The 18,584-nt window shown below is 42.2% G+C and overlaps 1 protein-coding gene across 6 annotated transcripts in view; it reads right to left on the bottom strand.

The window, feature by feature from the left end:
• LOC121281137 (janus kinase and microtubule-interacting protein 2-like) overlaps nt 1–8,139 on the bottom strand; it is a 294,067-nt gene extending 285,928 nt beyond the window's left edge. For 4 of the 6 annotated variants that reach the window (XR_005943821.1, XM_041193858.1, XM_041193856.1 and 1 more), the window contains exon 1: nt 8,073–8,139. The gene's annotated coding sequence lies outside the window, so the exon portion shown is untranslated. The remainder of the gene's footprint in view (nt 1–8,072) is intronic. The other 2 variants (XM_041193857.1, XM_041193859.1) reach the window with 1 other exon arrangement.
• Nucleotides 8,140–18,584: the final 10,445 nt, after the last annotated feature.

The following is an 18,584-nucleotide window of genomic DNA, read 5'->3' as shown; positions in this document are numbered from 1 at the left end:
AGTAGTTGATATACTGTCACTTTAAATCATTATCACAATACCAAAACTGCTGGGAATGGATTAATGTCAAAATAAAAATGCTAAAATAGATAATGTACACTGCCCCTTGCTAGAACATACACCAGAGTTGTAAAAAATAAAATCTATTTGGAACGTAAATTGATAATTAAACAGTATAGAAAGGAGAACATTATATCCAAATCTAAATTCCCCTCTTCAATAATTCAAATACTGAACTGAATGATTTGAAAGAGAAGGGTATTGAAATCTCTCACAAGTGTCCACTTCCAGCATCACAAACGATCTCTGAAGGGAGTATTCCCAAACCAACAGAGGAGAGAAAAAGTCAGCAGCAATAACCAGCCTGGAGCAAGAGAAGGACAGCGAGTGAACTCAGTAGGCCCACCAGTCACTGCAGGCAGGTCTCTTTGTTTCCTCTGTCTCTACTCCCAATTCCCCTCTGGCTGAATGAACTCCAGAGATCCAGACTTAAAAAAGAAATTACAACCCTTGAAAACACTTTGCCCTTAGCAGAAATATGGCCATGCCAACAAAGTCAATGTATTCTCCTAGCAAAACTGCATGAAAATGCATATAGTGCAACCTGTGCAATTCACTATTCACTTATTGTCTCTCCTACCTCTCCTGACAATGCACAATTAAGTTAGTTAAGGCTCCACTGATTTCAAGTGCCATGAGTATTCCCCATTACTCAAATTCCCTGTCTTCATATACGAGCCTAAGCTGTGGATGTCAGTACACTATTTGACTCTCCTCATCTAATATTCCACAAATGTACACGTTCCAGTAGTGTTCTTTGTATTCTGGTCAGGAACAAGAACACTGGCTGATTTCCCCAACCCCATCCCCAGTGGGATGTACCACATAATAAGATACTCGAAGATTCAATCCTTGTTTTTTTTTTGGCTATCAGGCTAATCCTGTTGTTTCCACCCCCACTGCCATACTCAGCCATAGAGCACTGATGCACCGGTGTTTTTAAAGAATGAATGGGAAGTAACATGGGACTGACATGAAGACTAAACCTTCATATAACATTATGTACAGTTGGAGACGTTTTCAGGATGATTCCCCAATGCTCAGATTTATTTAACATTGCTAAATGGAGAGTATCACAGACAGGTGAACTAATACATCTATTTAGACTCTACTATAAAAGTACTGGATCATTACAGGATGAATGATTTACTACATTTCATTCCCATTCAGTCCCTTGTTATATTCAGGATGTATGTGCAGGAATATTGCCTCAAACCAACTTTGGAGCTCATTTATTGCACTACATACATAATAGCCAAACAGATTATTTAGCTAGAATCAGCTGCTGGAGAAAAAATACTCTTATTACTGTATTTAGTGGCACTCTAGATATTTTCAAGTGAAATTTATTTTCAGGTCTATCTTTTAGATTGAAAATCCAATCATTGTCAATATGCCACCATCATTAGCTGTATCATACTTTTCACTGCCATGTGGCATTCTCATATGAAGGGTTGACCTCATGAAGGGTTAACCCATCCTTTCTTCTTTTATGTCAACTATACTCAGTTGGCAGCACTCATGCGTTTGACTCAGAAGATTGGGGTTCAAATCCCACTCCAGAACACAAGCACAAAAATCAAGGCCAGCACTCTAGTGTAATACCGAAGGATTGAATGCTGCAGTGTTGGAGGTGATTCCTTTTGAATGGAATATTAAACCAAGGTCCCATCTGCCCTCCCTGGTGGATACAAAAGATCCCATGGCACTATTTATAACAAGAGCAGGGAAGTTATGCCTGGTGCCCTGGCCAATGTCTATCCCTTAATCAACTTCACAAAAATAGACTATCTGGTCCTTATCATTTTGCAGTTTGTGAGAGTTTGCTGTGTGCAATTTGGCTGCCATATTACCTATTTTATAACAATGACACACTTCAAAAATGCTTCAAATTGGCTTGTGAAGTGCAAGATATTCTGTGGTCATGAAAGGCAATTTGAAATGCAAACCTTTCTTTTTCCTCTTTTCAGATATCCTACAGTTCTGGGGTGCTGGGGTTATTTTTAAGCAAATGCAGTGTTTCCTTTTTAAATCAGCCTGCCTGCTGGGTAATAAGAATAAGAAACAAGGCTCATTAAAAAGATTACTAGTTGATATCCTGTGGCCTGGCAGATGGGGAGTCAAACCCAGAGGAGTTTTCAGGTGAAAGGAGATGAGTAGGTGTGGAATTATTTGCAAGGAGTTTCAGACATAATTCAGCCCCCATTTTAAATAATACATTACAGATTTATTTTCATCCTTCCAGTATAAACTTCAGATTGACAATTAAAACTGCCTATGGAAACTTCTGCCTGTGGAGGCACTGGGTGTGTCCTTATGTTCATTAACCTCTTAATTGAGTCTCAAGGTATCATGGACTGTCTGCTGATTTCTAACCCACTACCCCCTTCCTAAGGGCATTCACCCTTGCTATGGTTGATTCCAAAACTGTCAGACCTGCTCTAGCCTAACGGTCTTTCTTTATGGGTGAGCTCAACACTAACTGCAGAGGGGGATCAACAGTTAAATCAAGCTTGTGCTCATCTCAGGAACTCACACATGTATACTTGATCAGGTTGTGGGAATATTGGCTGGTTACCCAATTCCCAATCTGGGGCCAGACAGGGTACAGAGTATGGAGGCTATGTTGCTGGTAACATAGAGGCCAGGACTAGCAGAAACTAGAATTTAGGTCTCATGGTAGTTAGTGAATTTGAATTCAATTTTTTAAAAATATGGACATAAAGGAAAGTTGATATCGGTAAAATTGACCTTGAAGTTGTCAGAATGCCATAAAAAACTCAATCCATTCATTGAAGACCTTAAGGAAACAAAATCTGCCAATATTATCCAGTCTGGTCTACATGAAGCTCCATCACATACTGACATACTTTAACTTCCCCAGCTCTCTGAAGTGTTCAAGAAAATCATTCAGTTGTAGCCCACAATCAATTTCTCAAGGGCAACAAGGGATGGGCAACAATGCTCATATCCCAAGAATACATTTAAAAAGGCACTAAGGGCAATTGTGGTGAGTCCTTCAACACCCCAACTGAAGTTGCCAAATGCAGCACAAGGAAGGAGATGTAATTCCCTGTCTTTCTTCCAACTCTATTATTTCTCATTTACCTGATATGGATGAGCCACTTTTAATTAATGTATAAATTTTATTGAGTTCATAAGATCACAAGATGAGAAAGACCATTCAGCCCATGTTACGGAAAAGAAACCTAGGGCTTCGAAGTCGGTAGCAGGAGTCAGGAAATTTTCCATTTGGTGTGCCCATCTTGGGAGAACATGCCAGCAAAAATGAGACTTTCATTCCTGGCCAAGACAGGTGCTAACAGGAGTCAGGCTTCCTGCTCCAGAAACAGTTCACAAGCAGACACAGGGGCTGTCGGATGCTGAGGCAGACTGGTTAAAATGCCTACATCAGTGATCTGGGACTTATAATAAAATCTGTAAGGCCCTCTGGTACTCACCCTTCACATCCCTTCACCCCACAACACATTTTCAATGCTGCATCCATGACATCCCATGCTCCTTCACCCATTCCCCCCATGCCAAGCTTCCATGTCCATTCACCCACTAAACATGCTATGTAGTACCAATGAACCTGATAATGACAATAGGGTGAGCTAAAAAAAACACTCATAACTTTCCACTTCCTTAAAAAAAACTTCTTTCACGACAGCCGAACAAAAGTATCAATCATCCAGACCTTTATCTTGTATAAATAAACATTGCACGATTGGCAGAAGAGATCAGAGAGTCAGAGATGCCAATCAAACAATGTTTTCCCTGCAGCTCAGCTGTTGCAACACACTAATGAATGTCTGGGCTTTCAGCTAGTGCATTCTTGGCACCTCAGGAAAAAAAAATTGCTTGATTGACAGCTCTGCCTCTCTGACCTATTCTGTCAATTGCATAATGTTTATTTCCACAAGATAAAGAGGTTTCAGGTGCTTGCAGTTTCTGCTATTGAAACTTTAGACTTTTATTGGGTTGTAGTGAAAGGAGTTCTTTTTCTAAGAAAGTGGAAAGTTATGAATGAATGACTGTTTTACTTAAATTTTTTTTTGACATATCCTATTGTCACTATAAGCTCTATATAGAATGTATAGTGGGTGAATGGGCATGAAAGTGCCATGGTTTGGCATGGAAGGTATAAGGGGCCATGGGAACGGGTGAAAGGGTATAATTTGGCATAGAAGGTAGGAGGGGCCACAGAGGGTATGTAGGGGAAGCATGGGTAAGATCTTTTGAACTTACCTTTCGAAAGATTCCCTCATCCAGAATATGGTTCACAACACCTCTGAGGTGCGGTAAACCACAAGTCCTTTAAAGACAAGCCTGACTGCATGAAAATTGCGGAGGACTAGGACATGCCTCTCCCTACTATGAAGCCGGCCAGTTCGGGAGTACAGGGTGCAGGCTCGTGACCCGCAGCAGCTCACACCCTTAATCAACACTGGTGAAAATCGGAAACCCTGGGAACGGACTCAGGAATCTCAGACGGGTCCAGGCTGACATTTTCACCACTCCACAGAGTCTCCCAAACTCCATGAAAATCCAACCCTACTGCACCCATTACTCCATCAGGGAAGCGTGTTCCAACTGTTGACAAGCTCTGTGTGTGAAGAACCTTCTGATATCAGTCCTAAATTTATCTTTTATTATTTTGAACCTATGTCTGCTTCATCTTATTCTCAAAATTTAATTTACTTTAAAGTAATATTTCAGATTTAGCCCCTCCATGCAATTTGCTATCTATACCCCAATAAGATCAAGTTGCAGGTGGAAAACCCCAAGTCTCTCTAATCTTCCCTCATAGCTCAGAGACCCAACACCAGAGTTAGGTTTTGGTGACCATGAACTGGACGTGATCTGACCAGAACAAGGTCCAGTTTGCCCAACACTTCCTCTGATCCTTTTCCAGTTGTGGTTGTGGATGTATGTAATTCTATTTCAAGCACAGAAGATTGCATTTAACATTAACATAGATAAAATGGGAAAGAGATACCATAGCTTAAGAGGTATCAGAAATTGCTGTGAATAAACAGAGCTGTCTTACACGAAATACAGATTCATGCAGCACAGAAGGCCATTCAACCCATTGTACCCATGCTGGCTCTTTGAAAGAGCTTTCCAATTAGTCCCGTCGTCTTGCTATTTTCCCATTGACCTGCACGTTTCTCCTTTCCAAGTATGTGTCCCAAACTCTTAGTTATTTATGCCCCAATTACTTTTAAACCTGTTTTCAACACCATTTCAGACAGCAGATTGCAGATCATAACAACCAAGGGAGAAGGGAGTTAAGTTTATTAACAACTTTACAGCATCAAATGCATTGAACGAACTAATACCATTGAAAGATCCAAAATGAAGATTGTGTCACTCAGTAATAATTCCTGTCCTGAATTTACTCAAAAAATCAATGTAGCTTCACAATGCAGTAAAAATGGGCTGACATGCATCCATTTTAAGTCCCTTAGAAATCATCTGATAGGAGCGGGCCTCTTAAAGCTGTGATGAGCCACATGCATTTGCAGCATCGTTGATATATCAAGCTGCTACGTACAGTGCAGGCATTGTAGAAAGTTATATAATGCACATCTACCTGCCAAGGTGATATACAAATGTACGAGTGAAAAAAGAGCATTTGCTGCATATTTACAACTATGAGACAGCCATTACTTTTATAGTGTGACCCTGTCCACATAGCTGGTTGGGTAAATACACTTCATGCTGTAATACTGAGCCAGAGAAACAAGGGAGATCCTCTACCCTGCACCAAGATTATCAACCTCAGCTAGGCTGGTGGTGGAGTATTATAATTGGTGTACAATATAGACAGGCCCTACCAGATCTATCCAGCAATCTGAGAGCCACTTTTCTTGGGCATGTCTAAATGCTGGGTAAGGACAGGGTCAGGCTCAAGTGTAACTGCCTCCACAGTTAATTAGGCCATTGATCGATCAATGTTTGCTATTCAGGCTCAAACATAAAGCTGTTGCACACCGAACCATTCTCCATTATGAGTCACTGATGTCTGAAGAGCAGGAAAATGACAGGGATGGAAAAGTGAAGGAACACATGCATCTTTGGATTTGTGCACCTTCTGCCAGCATCTTTTAAATCAAGTTTCCCTGAGCTAAATGCATGGAAAATAAGGTGCCTGTTGTCTTTTAAGGTGGTCACAGGAGAGGAAGAGATTTTCACCAGAATTATATCACACAGCTTGATAACAATATTCGCATCTGTGTGTTTAACAAAAATAAATGGCTGGTCAATGTAGGTGATTCTCTTTTAACAGAAATGGCAAGCATATCCAAAATATAACTTTAAATCATGTTAGTTAGCATGCAAACTGAGACATACACACCCTGTAAGACACTTACTTATTTGTGCCCTTTCCTGTCCAGTGTATTTATTATCCTTCTTGGTTGCATTTTGCACTGAGTGATTTAATTCTGTGTAACGTCTATACTGATCTACTTCAGGCACTATTTTCAGTGGGTTGTGAATCTCTCGAGACCCCCATCACCAACAATCATGAAATGGCTCTAATTTCCATATCTACAATTATAAACCATCTTCCATGAACCTAGTACAGATGATATGAACCATAATCTCAGCCTAGAGGTCTATATGAATCATGGTTTAGGAGCAGTGCAATCTGACCTTATCTTAAATGCATAGAAACTAGGGGATACTGGGGAAACGGAGGCAGTGACTAAAAGTAATTAAACACATTACCTTGGTGCAATAAAAGAGAGTTCAAGGTCACATGGCACCCAGAAATTTCCAAGCAGAGATCCATTATGGAAGAACTCATTTAATCTGCTGTCATGCTCTGGAGTCCACAATTCTCATTCTTAACTTAAAAATATCTTTCTTACATTCTCAAACGGGACAAGTTAATGGGCAGTTTCATCCTGAGAATACCTGAATAATGAATGACAGCTAATAATGAGTTACTGCAAGACTGAATATTTAATACATAAAAATCTTCAGCTACTGACCTGAGTACAAAAGAGGGAATATTTGTTCAAGAGAATGATTTAAAATACGCAACATTTAAAAATATAAAATCCCTGTTTACACCATTTATGGATTTAATGCCACATTTGAGGCCAAATTAATTCTAATTTGTATGTTTCTTTTCAAAACAATAAAGGCTACAGCTCTTATTTGTATTTTTATTTTTGAAAGATGCAACAAAGTATATTAGAACAGCTCTGTAGTTATCAGCATTTTCTTGAATTCCACTTTATAATGTTCAGCTGCAGGCACTTTATACACTGACATTGCTGTAGAGGTAATGAATTAGAAAAAAAAGCACATTCATTTTTTTATATACAAGTGACAAATGATTCGATGCTCTAAGAGTTACATAGCTGTAAATTAATAATGAACCCCATTTGTGTGATGGGCTACAATTTTTAAATGGGAGTTCAACACAACCCTGCTTTAATATCACCATCGACATTTCAATCAAAAGGGAAAAACAATCTAGGCCCAGCCACCGTCCTGCAGTCCACATCCCAAACTTGAAAAAAAATCATCTGCAATAAATCCTCAAAATTGCAAATAAAGACAATACTTAGTGAAACACATCCTTAAACCCAATGCACTCAGAATTTGTTTCAGTGCCGAGATCTGCATTTCTCACCATTGCTGTTTGCACTACAGGCCCAGCCCTACCAACAGCTGCTTCCCAGCTACACTACTGTCACAGATATATTGGCATCAGAAGAAAAGCACAGACAGATTGACATTATTTTCTTTGTCTTTAACTTAAATATAGCAAGATGGCTCTGCATTTCAATAAAAGGAGAAAAATAATGACTGCAGCAGGCGTGAAGATAAATTTACAGGGTAATATGTATAATGACTCACTACTAATTCATTGCTCCTACAAGCCCCTACCCAGCCACACAGTTCTCTTTAATTATTTTTATGGGAGAAGAAAATATCCAATAATTAAACCTTGTTCTCAAAGAATATAAGGAAATGAAAAAAAAACTCACCATGTGTATGTCCACTGGAGATAAAGGCCTGGAACGGTTAGATCTAAACACATTGCCTCCTCAGATCAGGAGCAGCTGAGCTTTCTGGTGATGCTAATGAACCCACCCTCTCCAGAGAGAATGAGCTCATTGATAGCCTCGAATGCAGCAAGGTTCTCCCTCCTCTCATTGCAGGAGTGTTATCATCACAGCAAAGACAAAGAAAGGCTGCAGAGGCTACCGTCAGAGGACCTGCAAGCAGAGAGTACCAGTAAAGAGAGACTTGATGTACAAGAGATACAAGCATCCATATTCTTAAAGTGGCAATTTTCCTTTCTGGATGGGAGCTGAATGAAACAAAAGCTTACATTTGTATCTTTTCACATTCTTTAAAATGTTGAACTTAGGTTATATTTTGACAATACAAAGTTTATTATATGACATTTTTTTAGTCTTGGCTTACATAAGCAATAGCTCAGAATCATCTCAAGTAATATTTACTCAACTCATTTGTTTCCCTGAACTTATTTCTGCAATAAAATCTTCATAAAATTTATGCATACGTAAATCTACTTTGTACTGACAAAAGATGCTTCTGCTCTCTAAGGTGCGACTGCAGTTTGATGTGGGTGTGTTATTATTATATAGAATTACACAGGATGTACAATGCAGGAACAGACCTTTTGTTTCATTGCTTGAAGGAGTTGCTCCTCAATTTCTGGCTGTGGTTCAGTCCCACAATCCTAATCTTTGGCCACACGGTGTAGAGGGAATGGACAGATTGGAGGACATCATCATGGGACTGCCCCTGGGCCTGGCCAATGTTCCATCAACAGGTCCAGGTCATTTGGCCTGACTGCCTATCTCTCTTCCACAGTTTCATCCCTACTTGGGTGTCTCCGGAGGTGGAAGCACATGGTGTTCATCAATACACTTGATGTCTTCCACCACCAGTGGGCACCAGAGGGACTGGAGTGCTCCATCTATAATCAAAACAAAATTTTAATTTGATGTATTAGGAGACCTTTCAATTTTTGTTTGTTAGTCTATTAAGACATGGGGGAACATTTTACCTGTTTTAACTGATAAACACTTGTAATTGCTTGAATATAAAAGAGATAGAACTGGACCTTTTGCCAAACTGATACATGCAGGTCCACATGCTCTACATGAGCCTCTTCCCACCCTACTTCATCTAAACCTATCAACATTTCTTTCTATTCTTTTCTCCCTCATGTACTTATCTAAATTGCCTTAAATGCATTCATACTTGTCACCTCAAATACTCCATGCAGTAGCAAATTCTACATTCTAATCACTCTCTTGGTGAAGGTATTTTTACTGAATTCCTGACTGGATTTATTAGTGACGCTCTTGTACTTATGACCCCTTGTTTTGGATTTTCCCACAAGTGGAAATTTCTTTTCTACCTGCTGTCGAACTTTATAGACCTCTATAAGGGTTAACCCTCCTCCTCTTTTCAAGAAAGGAGTCCCAGCCTCTCCTGTGTTCCCTGTTAGTTATTGCCTCTCAGTTCTGATAAATCTTTGTTTGTAAATCCTTGTAAACCATTTTTTTGCACTTTTCTCCAATGCTCCAAATGTTCAAATCATCATAACACTTTGACTACCCACAGTCAAACAGAAATTCCTGACTTCCTGGCCCATTGCTTTTATATGTGGAAAGAAGATGCTTCAATAAGGTTGAGATGGAGATGGCTAATGTCCTGAGAAAAGTAGTGGGGGCAGAATGTTACATGATTCCTTAATGGTTTAGGTTAGGGGATTGAAGAAAGTTCTTCTGTTATTTTCCATGGTCAAATTTCATGGACTTATATGAACCCAAGTGGTTGTCTTAGCTTCTGATTGCAGTGAACGGGAGGTAGGGTTTATAAATATGCTTTGAAGTGCCAGTGGTTTCCTACTGGGTTCATACTATTCAGTCACCAACTTCCTTATTAAAACAATGCTTTTCAGCTCTTGCTTTAAGTTGTAATTCTTAATTGAAAGTCTACTGGATTTTGACAGCATTAATATCAAGCTAGCTGCCAGAGCTATCTCCAACATCATGACAAGGCTAATACACATGGAGAGATTGATACATGTCTGGTGGTGACGTATGTATTGAAACACTAAGCTGAGTTCATAACCTTTGCAGCAATGTGAAATTGCCTGTATGTAATTCTAGTGTGAATGTAATTTTATGGTGCACACACTGTGACATATTTCTCCCTCAATTAATAGCACTGCACAATTTTTCCAACATGCCTATATTGAGGGGTACTCTGTAACCTAACACAATGGAGTAGCATTAATAATCTGCCTCAGATGCTGCCAAATAATGTCAAAAAACTTTGAGTGGCCATTGATCCCATGACAGCTAATTTTCCACTTTGGAGAAGACTGCAGATGTCATGTTGTTGAAGCTGGCTTTGTTTTTTGTTGATTTGTAACAACATTCACCCACCTTTAAGTTGTTTCCATTATTCAACATTTCCTTCCTAATTCCAACATCATAAGAAGAAAATCTTCCATTCATATAGCACCTTATCACATCTCATGGAATTATCTCAAAGTACTTCACATACAGTGAAATACTTTTGAAAGTGCAGTGACTATTGTTATATAGGGAAGGAAGCAACCATTTTACACAAGTAGCTAGAAGATGAGTGATAATGGGGAAGAATTGGCTAGGACAATGAGAAAATGCTCTATTCTTCTTTGAATGCTGCAATGGAATTTTTTAACATCTACCAGAACAGGGAAACAAGGCCTCCAAAGCATTACATCTCCAACAATGCAGCATTCCCTCAGCACTACATTGAAGTGCCTGGATTTGCATGAAGCGTTAATTTAGATTATGAGCTCAATATAATGGTGAAAAGTAACAAAGAAGGTACATGTAAATCAATCTTTTATTTAAACTATTTTACCCCTATTGAGTATAGTTTACCATCAAATTTGAAATACACCACCTCGTCCTATTGGAGGGCCAGCAGCTTTTCAATCCTAGCAGCACACACAGCTCTCGGTGGCACTGCAGGGACTTGAGCAAGGCCCAGAGCAGCAGCCATGAAGGAGACACACAGTACAGGCAAGTTAGGGGAAATGGTATAACTCTTTTGTTACAAAGGAAATAAACTAAACTAATAAAATCTGGGACAAAATAAAAGGCAGCCCCTTAAAGGGACGCTGCAGAAGAAAAACAAATCACAGAAGAAACTTACAACATCAAATCAAAATGTGATTAAAGGTGTTGATAAAGCACCCCAGTCCCCATGGCACCCACCAAGCATGGAAGGCCTCAATGGTGCCAGCACACACCGCATGCTCCCTCTCCAGGGACACCCAGCCATGAACGTAGCCGTGGAAGAGGGGCAGACAGTCAGGTCAGATGACTCTCTCAATCACCCGCTGCCTGGACCTGTTGATGGCCAACTTTGCCAGGCCCAGGAGCAGATTCATGAGGAGGTGAGATAGTGGTGTAACTCTTTCGAGTACAAACACATTCCCATCTGTTCCTATTCAGATGAAGTTACATTGTTTCATAGTTTGCCATTGTGAGATTTGAACTCTTGATCTTGGGGTTACAAGCCCAGTACCATAACCACTTGGCTATTTAGGCCAAGCCTGTGCTAATGCTTTGGGAACAGGGCTTCAAATCCCACTACAGTAGCTGATGGAATTTAAATTCAATTCATAAAATCTGGAATATAAAGCTCTTCTCAGTAATGGTGACCATGAAACTTATCATCGATTGTTGTGAAAACCCATTTGGTTCACTAACGCCCCTTTAGGGAAGGAAATCTGCCATCCCCCTTACCCCTGTCTGGCCTACATGTGACTCCAGACCCACATTGTTGTCTTAACTGCCCTCCGAAATAGACCAGCAGATCACTCAGTACAAGGTTAATTAGGAATGGACATCAAATGTTGGCCTTGCCAGCAATGTGCACATCCCATGAAATGTTAAATTCAAAAAAGTAGTGTCAGAGGTCCCTGGGGCCAATCAGGCGACCCTAGCTGGCATGTTTTGGGGTGGAGTCAATAGTTGGGATAGGGGATGTCTTCCAGCAGGGGCCATCCTTGCCACTGGGAGGGGCCCTCCATTGACTACAGGGTACCCAAGCATCAACAACAGCCTTTGCCTTGACTGGAGTCTGCAGGGAGGCCACTAGGTTTTACTGAGCGGTCTCCCCATGGGGTCATCATTGTGATCAGGGGAGCACGAAACATTGAAACTGTTTGAAGATGCACCTGGGTGATGCTCATCAACCATGTGGAATACAAGGCCTCTTTGGGGGTCTTGTAATAGTCAAAAAGGATATTTTGAAATAGTTCAAAGGGAGTCTATCCATTAGGGATGGCATCTCCCTTTCACACTCACAGAGTTGACCAGAGAGTACCCAATCCCTGATCGCCACAGGCTTTGAATATATGTACAGAGGGATATAAGAAAGACATACCTTTCCTTTGATCTTTGCTGTGCAGCTAGACATTGACCAACACATCAGCAGTTCCAACTTTTCTCTGGGCATCTGATCAGTGCACCAGGTGTGAACAGAGGCTAGAAGGGACCAGCTAGGCTGAGTAAGAGGAAAGCTTGTATCATTCAGGGAATGTGAAACATTTTAGTCTCCTGGTTGAGGTAAAGCAGAGAGCTGGAGAGAAAATGCCAGTTATTTCTGAGAGTTAAAGTAAAGAGATTAAAGGGCACAGTTGGGGACGAGGTGGAAGAAACAGCTTGTGGATATTATTCAGATAACTGAATGTGTAAACCTTTGATCTCACAGTTTAAAGTGAGAAACGGAGCTGGATGAAAGAGGCCAGTTGTCCTGTAGTTTAAAAGGTAAAACAGGAACTGGATTAGGAGGAATCAGCTTCTGTGGGGTATTTCTAAAATGAAGACAAAAACTTATTTCTTTCAATTCAATTGTAAGTTTTGACATGTCCTGCATTGTGTTATTTCCCTGTCCATCAGTTATCAGTACGCTATTCATATCCTTGTCATTTTGAAGCGTAGCTCAAAGTTAGTTCAAGAATTATAATCTTATACTCTTGCCAGTATAATTATTTATCTAATTCAAGTCTGAATCCTCATAACAATTTATAAGTATTCAATCACAGTCCTGATTTATGCCTTATGAATGGTGGACAGGAAACAAAATACTTGCCGCAGAATTCCCAGCCTCTGACCTATTATTGTAGCCTCAGTATTTATATGGCTGGACCTGTTCAGTTTCTGGTTAATGGTAAGCCCCAGGATGTTAATAGTGGGAGATTCGGTAATGGTAATTCCATAGAATGTCAAGCAGCGGTGGTTAGTTTCTCTCTTGTTGGGATGGTCATTACCTGGCACTTGTGTGACACAAATGTTACTTGTCACTTATCAGCCCAAGCCTGGATATTGTGCAGGTCTTGCTGCATATGGACATGGACTGCTTCAGTACCTGAGTCTTCGCGAACAATGCTGAATATGGTGCAATCATTAGTGAACATCCCCACTTCTGACCTTAGTATGGAAGGAAGGTCATTAATGAAGCAGATGAAGATGGTTGGGCCTAGGACACTACTCTGAGGAACTCCAGCAGTGACGTCCTGATACTTAATGGAAATTAGTCAAGAGTACATTTTGAACAATATTGTGAAGATCTCAATTTCTTCAATATGACACGCAAATTGGAATAACCTACCAGCTACTCGAGAACTTTAAGCTTATCCGAAATACAAATAGGCTCCATGATAGAAAAGTTAGTTTACCAGAGGGATGAGCTTTGATGGGCTGAATTGTTTTTTCACATCATTGCTTTTTTAAAAAAAATATTTTTATTGCATGGAGTTGAAATGTTCTGAAGCCATTTCAGATGAAACGCAATTTATTGTCTGCTCTCCTCTTACGTGTGATTGTGTTTAAGATATGAACAAACATTTTATAGCACTGGTTTAGCAGATTAACCACTAAGTTATCATTTCACATAGGCTATTTGCGTGAGGGCTTCAAGCTTCTTCATGTGGTCTGAGTCATGATGGTTTCAATGTACTGATCAAATATGTTAATTTTAGTATGCTGTGTCCAGATGTTATCACTTGCAACCATAATAATAGCCCCTTCCCCTCTTCATGCCTCTCTGCAACTGCAATTGCAGCTGCTGCTTGTAGCCACTCCTGCCAGGAGATCTGCTGTCATCGTATTTTTTAAAAATTCATGGAATGTGGGCGTCACTGGCTAGGCCAGTATTTATTGCCCATCCCTAATTGTCCTTGAGAAGGTGGCAATGAACTGCCTTCTTGAACTGGTGCAGTCCCTATGTTGTAGGAACACCCACAGTGCTGTGCCACCCTTGTCTGTCTAACGCTATCCTCATACATACACTGTAGCTCATCTGCAACCACTCTGTAACAATCGTCATCCAACTATGCCCAGGTCAACCCCTCTTTCTGCTGCCCTCTACTTTGCCCTCTAGAGGAGATCACTGTAGCTTTACACGTCTAATCAAATGGCTGATATACTGACATTTTCTCTTCTGAGCATCACTTTTTATAGTTCTTTTTGCTCTTGCAATTTCTAGTTCCTATTCATTTTTCTGATGGTCTCTGCAACTAATGATGAGAAATATTCTTGTGATAGTTTAAGTCTGATTGATTAGCCCTTGTGGAGACAACTGAGGCCTTGGATAATTTGTTCATCTCACCAAAGGTCTTTAACCATAATTTAAGTACTATCACTAATATTTGTTTCTTTTTTAGAAAAATAGAACAATGCTGACTACATTAGAAGGCACCTAGACTGTTTTACTTATAGTAGCATCCTTCATGCACTTGAATATTAATAGAATTCGGATAGCTGCACTGTCGAAGTTTAAATTATAGCTAATTGGCCTTTTCTAAACCACCCATCGGATGACTAATTTGACTACAACCTAGTGGTATTATATAAACTCACATTTAACTCATATTCTACTATTGTTTCCCACACAGCACTTTTAGAAGAACTTGACTATTTAACATAAAAAAGGTAAATCATCTATTTGCCATAGCCCATATCAAATGATATTCTAACAGGCTATGCTGTTTCTTTAAGAGTTACTCTGCATTCCATCCAACTTCGAAAGAGTAAGATAAATATTCCTCGGTTATATGAGCAAGGATAATATACTTTTCAAATCTCCAGAAGGGCGAGGTGTTAATCTGATTTTGCAATTGGCAAAAGATAGTCACTCCAACCAGATCTTAATTTCAGACCACGCCTGGATCAGAGGAAACTGGCACAGTTTCATGCTGGAGCAGAAAGGAAAGGCTTAGTCAGAACTGATTATCTCATTAAATCCATGTCCATAAAATATTGCCCAGAAACAGATACAGCACCTGTACTCAGTTGGCACTCCTTTCCAGGCAGCTTCTCTTTGAAGTTCAGCCTATTAATTTTCCAGTAGCCTTATTGCTATGAAAGGCAATAAGCAAACATCACAGCTCCTACACATTTCAGTACCAAGAATAAGACTTGTTTGGATTCTTAATCCTTAGATTGCCTGGATATTGAATCCTGACTTTAGCTGCAATGTATTACACATCTTTGTCATCTAAGATTTGTTTTGCTGACACAGTTTGGGTATTCACTGTTTATGTTCAAATCTATTCTGCTTAATTTACTTCCATGGTTAGATATCCACTATTATTTCCTGGGATGGAAAATGTTTCACCTCTCCTTCCTGTCAATTATTAACAATTTGGAATGATTGCAAGCTTTTTGTACATCCTATTTGTTTTTTTTCCTGACACTTCTGTAGACAGTATTTGATTCCTAGTGGCAACAGCGGTAAGGCATATCACCCGATATCCAAGGCTCTTTCTGACATATAGGGCAGAATTTTCTGCCTGTCAGGTGGGCCGTACGGGAGAGGGTGCCACCCGATCGCTGCCTGCAATCAGGTCCACGCTGCCATTTTACGCAGGCAGGCCAAGTAAAGCCCACCCAGCATGACATGTGGCTCCTGGAGACAGTTGGAGTGGGTGGGCGGCGGTACTGCAATAACCGCCAAGTCCAATGGCGACCCGGCAGCCTGTTTTAAAAAGCTGCTGCAGCCTTTGAAAGGTTATGAATCATGGCCAGTGGAAAGGCTCCCCAGAGAGCTGCTGGTGAGCAAGCCAGACAGGAGGGTAAGGCACGGGGGCAATGTGCCCCTCGTTTTTCTGACGATTGCCTTGCTGCCCTCCTCGAGGAGGTGGCAGCATGGCGGGAGGTCCTCGTACCCCAGGCTGGGAGGAGGAGGCCCCCCCGCCACATGACCAAACCTGCCTAGTGACTGAGATCATGAGCTCCCGTGACGTGGTGCGGTGCACCTGGATCCAGAGTCGCAAGCGCTTCAACGATCTGTTGCGCTTGGAAAGAGTGAGTACCATGCTGGCATTGGTCAATTAACCCAGCAGGTAGGCTTTCCCCTCTGGCAGCACCACCCCCCAATTCCCCCCCTGCATGACACACACACACACACACACACACACACACACACACACACACACACACACACACACACACACACACACACACACACACACACACACACACACACACACACACACACACACACACACACCCCCCCACCCTGCGCAACCCCAAGCCTGAGTGTAGCAACTGCATTGAATCATTGACGGCATGTGTCCCTCGCTGGGTGGGCCAGCAGATATTGCCCATGCCAAGGTCACCCTGAGAGGGTGGTGAACAGATGGGTTCTGCACCTGCAGCATGTTGGACACTGAGACCCACATCACTGTTTTGGGGGCAACCTGGAGGAGCTGCACCTAGGTGCAATGCTGGAACATAAGGACATGTCAAAGTCAGGGTGATGAGATGCTGGGAGGGGAGCTTCAAGATGGCGTGGCATCGATCGATCTGCTGCCCTCTGCACTCCACATGCTTGCGCCTCCTTGCTATGGAAGGTGTGCCATACGTGATGTAGGCAGCATTTGTCCAAGGGGGAGGTGGGGGGAAAAGTGGGGACAGGCCTAGCATCTTTGTGTGAGTGTTCAGCAGCAGTGGGGTAAGGAGGCACTGGAGCCCTGCAATGTCCCACTCTAGTTGGGGTGGGCTGTGCATGAAGAGAATCCAGGTACAAGTAGCACTAATCAATGCCCTTCTGTTCTTTTCAGGAGAAGAATGCGCATAATGCTGCCGAGCAGGTGAGTGCTGGCAGAGGGTCGGCCCAGTTGGTGATTTTCAGCCGCTTCTAGCTGGAGGCCCAAGATCTGGAGAGGCACCATGTGCGCAGGTCCACCAGTGTTGGTGAGGCTGGGGTGCCACGGGCAGGTATGTTTGCCCAGCAGTGAATACACCATTGTTCTCCCAACAGCCATGGCAGTGCTGATTGTTCAGTGATTGAAGTTTACAACATGGCTTTACCATTGCATTCAGCATCAGCAGAGCAGGGCCGGAAGGAGGAGAGCAGGGGCCCCCTCTCACACCTGAGGGCCCTGAAGTCTCGGACTCACCAGCGTCACACCGTCTCTGCCAGGCTGGCATCAGTGCAGATACTAGCACCATGGTGGGAATTAGCACATTGGCTAGTATCCCGGGCACAGCGGTGAGGGCATTTCACAGTCGCTGGTGGAGCTGGCAGAGACAGAGAGTGCCCATAGCACCAGCAGTGGAAGGACTGCAGGGGACCAGGCACATGCTTAGTCGGTGGCTGATGATGTGCCTCTGAACTCTGTGATGCAGCAAACGCAGGAAATGCAGCCGGGTGTGCAGGAGCATCTGGAGGAGATACATGAGGCTATGCTTGGCTTGGTGTCCATGGTGGAGGAGAGTACATCGACCATCGCCGATGCAATGAGCCTCATGGCTGAGCGCCATGCCTCAACCATGGAGAGAGTGGTAACTTTTGTGGAGAGGTTCCTCCAGTTGACTAATCAGGGCTTCCTGGGGATGCGCTTGGACCAGCAAGCCCTCACATTGGCACTGACCTCAGCTGGTTGGTGCCAGTGTGGGAGACGGGCTGGGCGCCACATTTCCCAGCCCGGTGCCCATCCATCCATGTTAAGAAGGGAGGTCCGAAGTGACCTAATGACGGCATAGCAGCTGCCTGTCATCTCTGCAGGCTCCTCTCGGCGAGCTCCGCATGAGTGCCAGTGACCGTTGCATCTGATGAGGCTGTGATGACTGGGGAGATGCCAGCTGTGGAACTGGCAGCTCCCTCCCAGGCAAGGCCAGCACAGGCTCCACGGACCAGAGAACGGCTGCCAAAGTCATCGAGGCCAACAGGACATCAGAGTGAGCAGGCTGGCTCAGATGCCACTCCCAGTGAGGAGGCAGCACCAAGACGTAGCACCTGAAAATGTAAACATAAGGCACCTTAGGCACACCATGGGTTTATCACTGGTGCTTTTGTGTTGGCCCGCAATGAGGTCTTTATGAGTTGGTGTGATGTTTAACACCTTTGTTGTTTTGTTTTCTTAAGTTTCTTTTATTATAATATTAAATTCAGACATGTCACGTTGGTTGAGGATGCCTCTTTTCTTCTGCAGGTGGATGGTTACC

Source organism: Carcharodon carcharias, chromosome 8 (genome assembly GCF_017639515.1).
Source record: "Carcharodon carcharias isolate sCarCar2 chromosome 8, sCarCar2.pri, whole genome shotgun sequence".
Classification (NCBI taxonomy): domain Eukaryota; kingdom Metazoa; phylum Chordata; class Chondrichthyes; order Lamniformes; family Lamnidae; genus Carcharodon; species Carcharodon carcharias.
The sequence above is the reverse complement of the archived record's forward strand: the minus strand, read 5'-3'. Positions and strand labels throughout refer to the sequence as shown.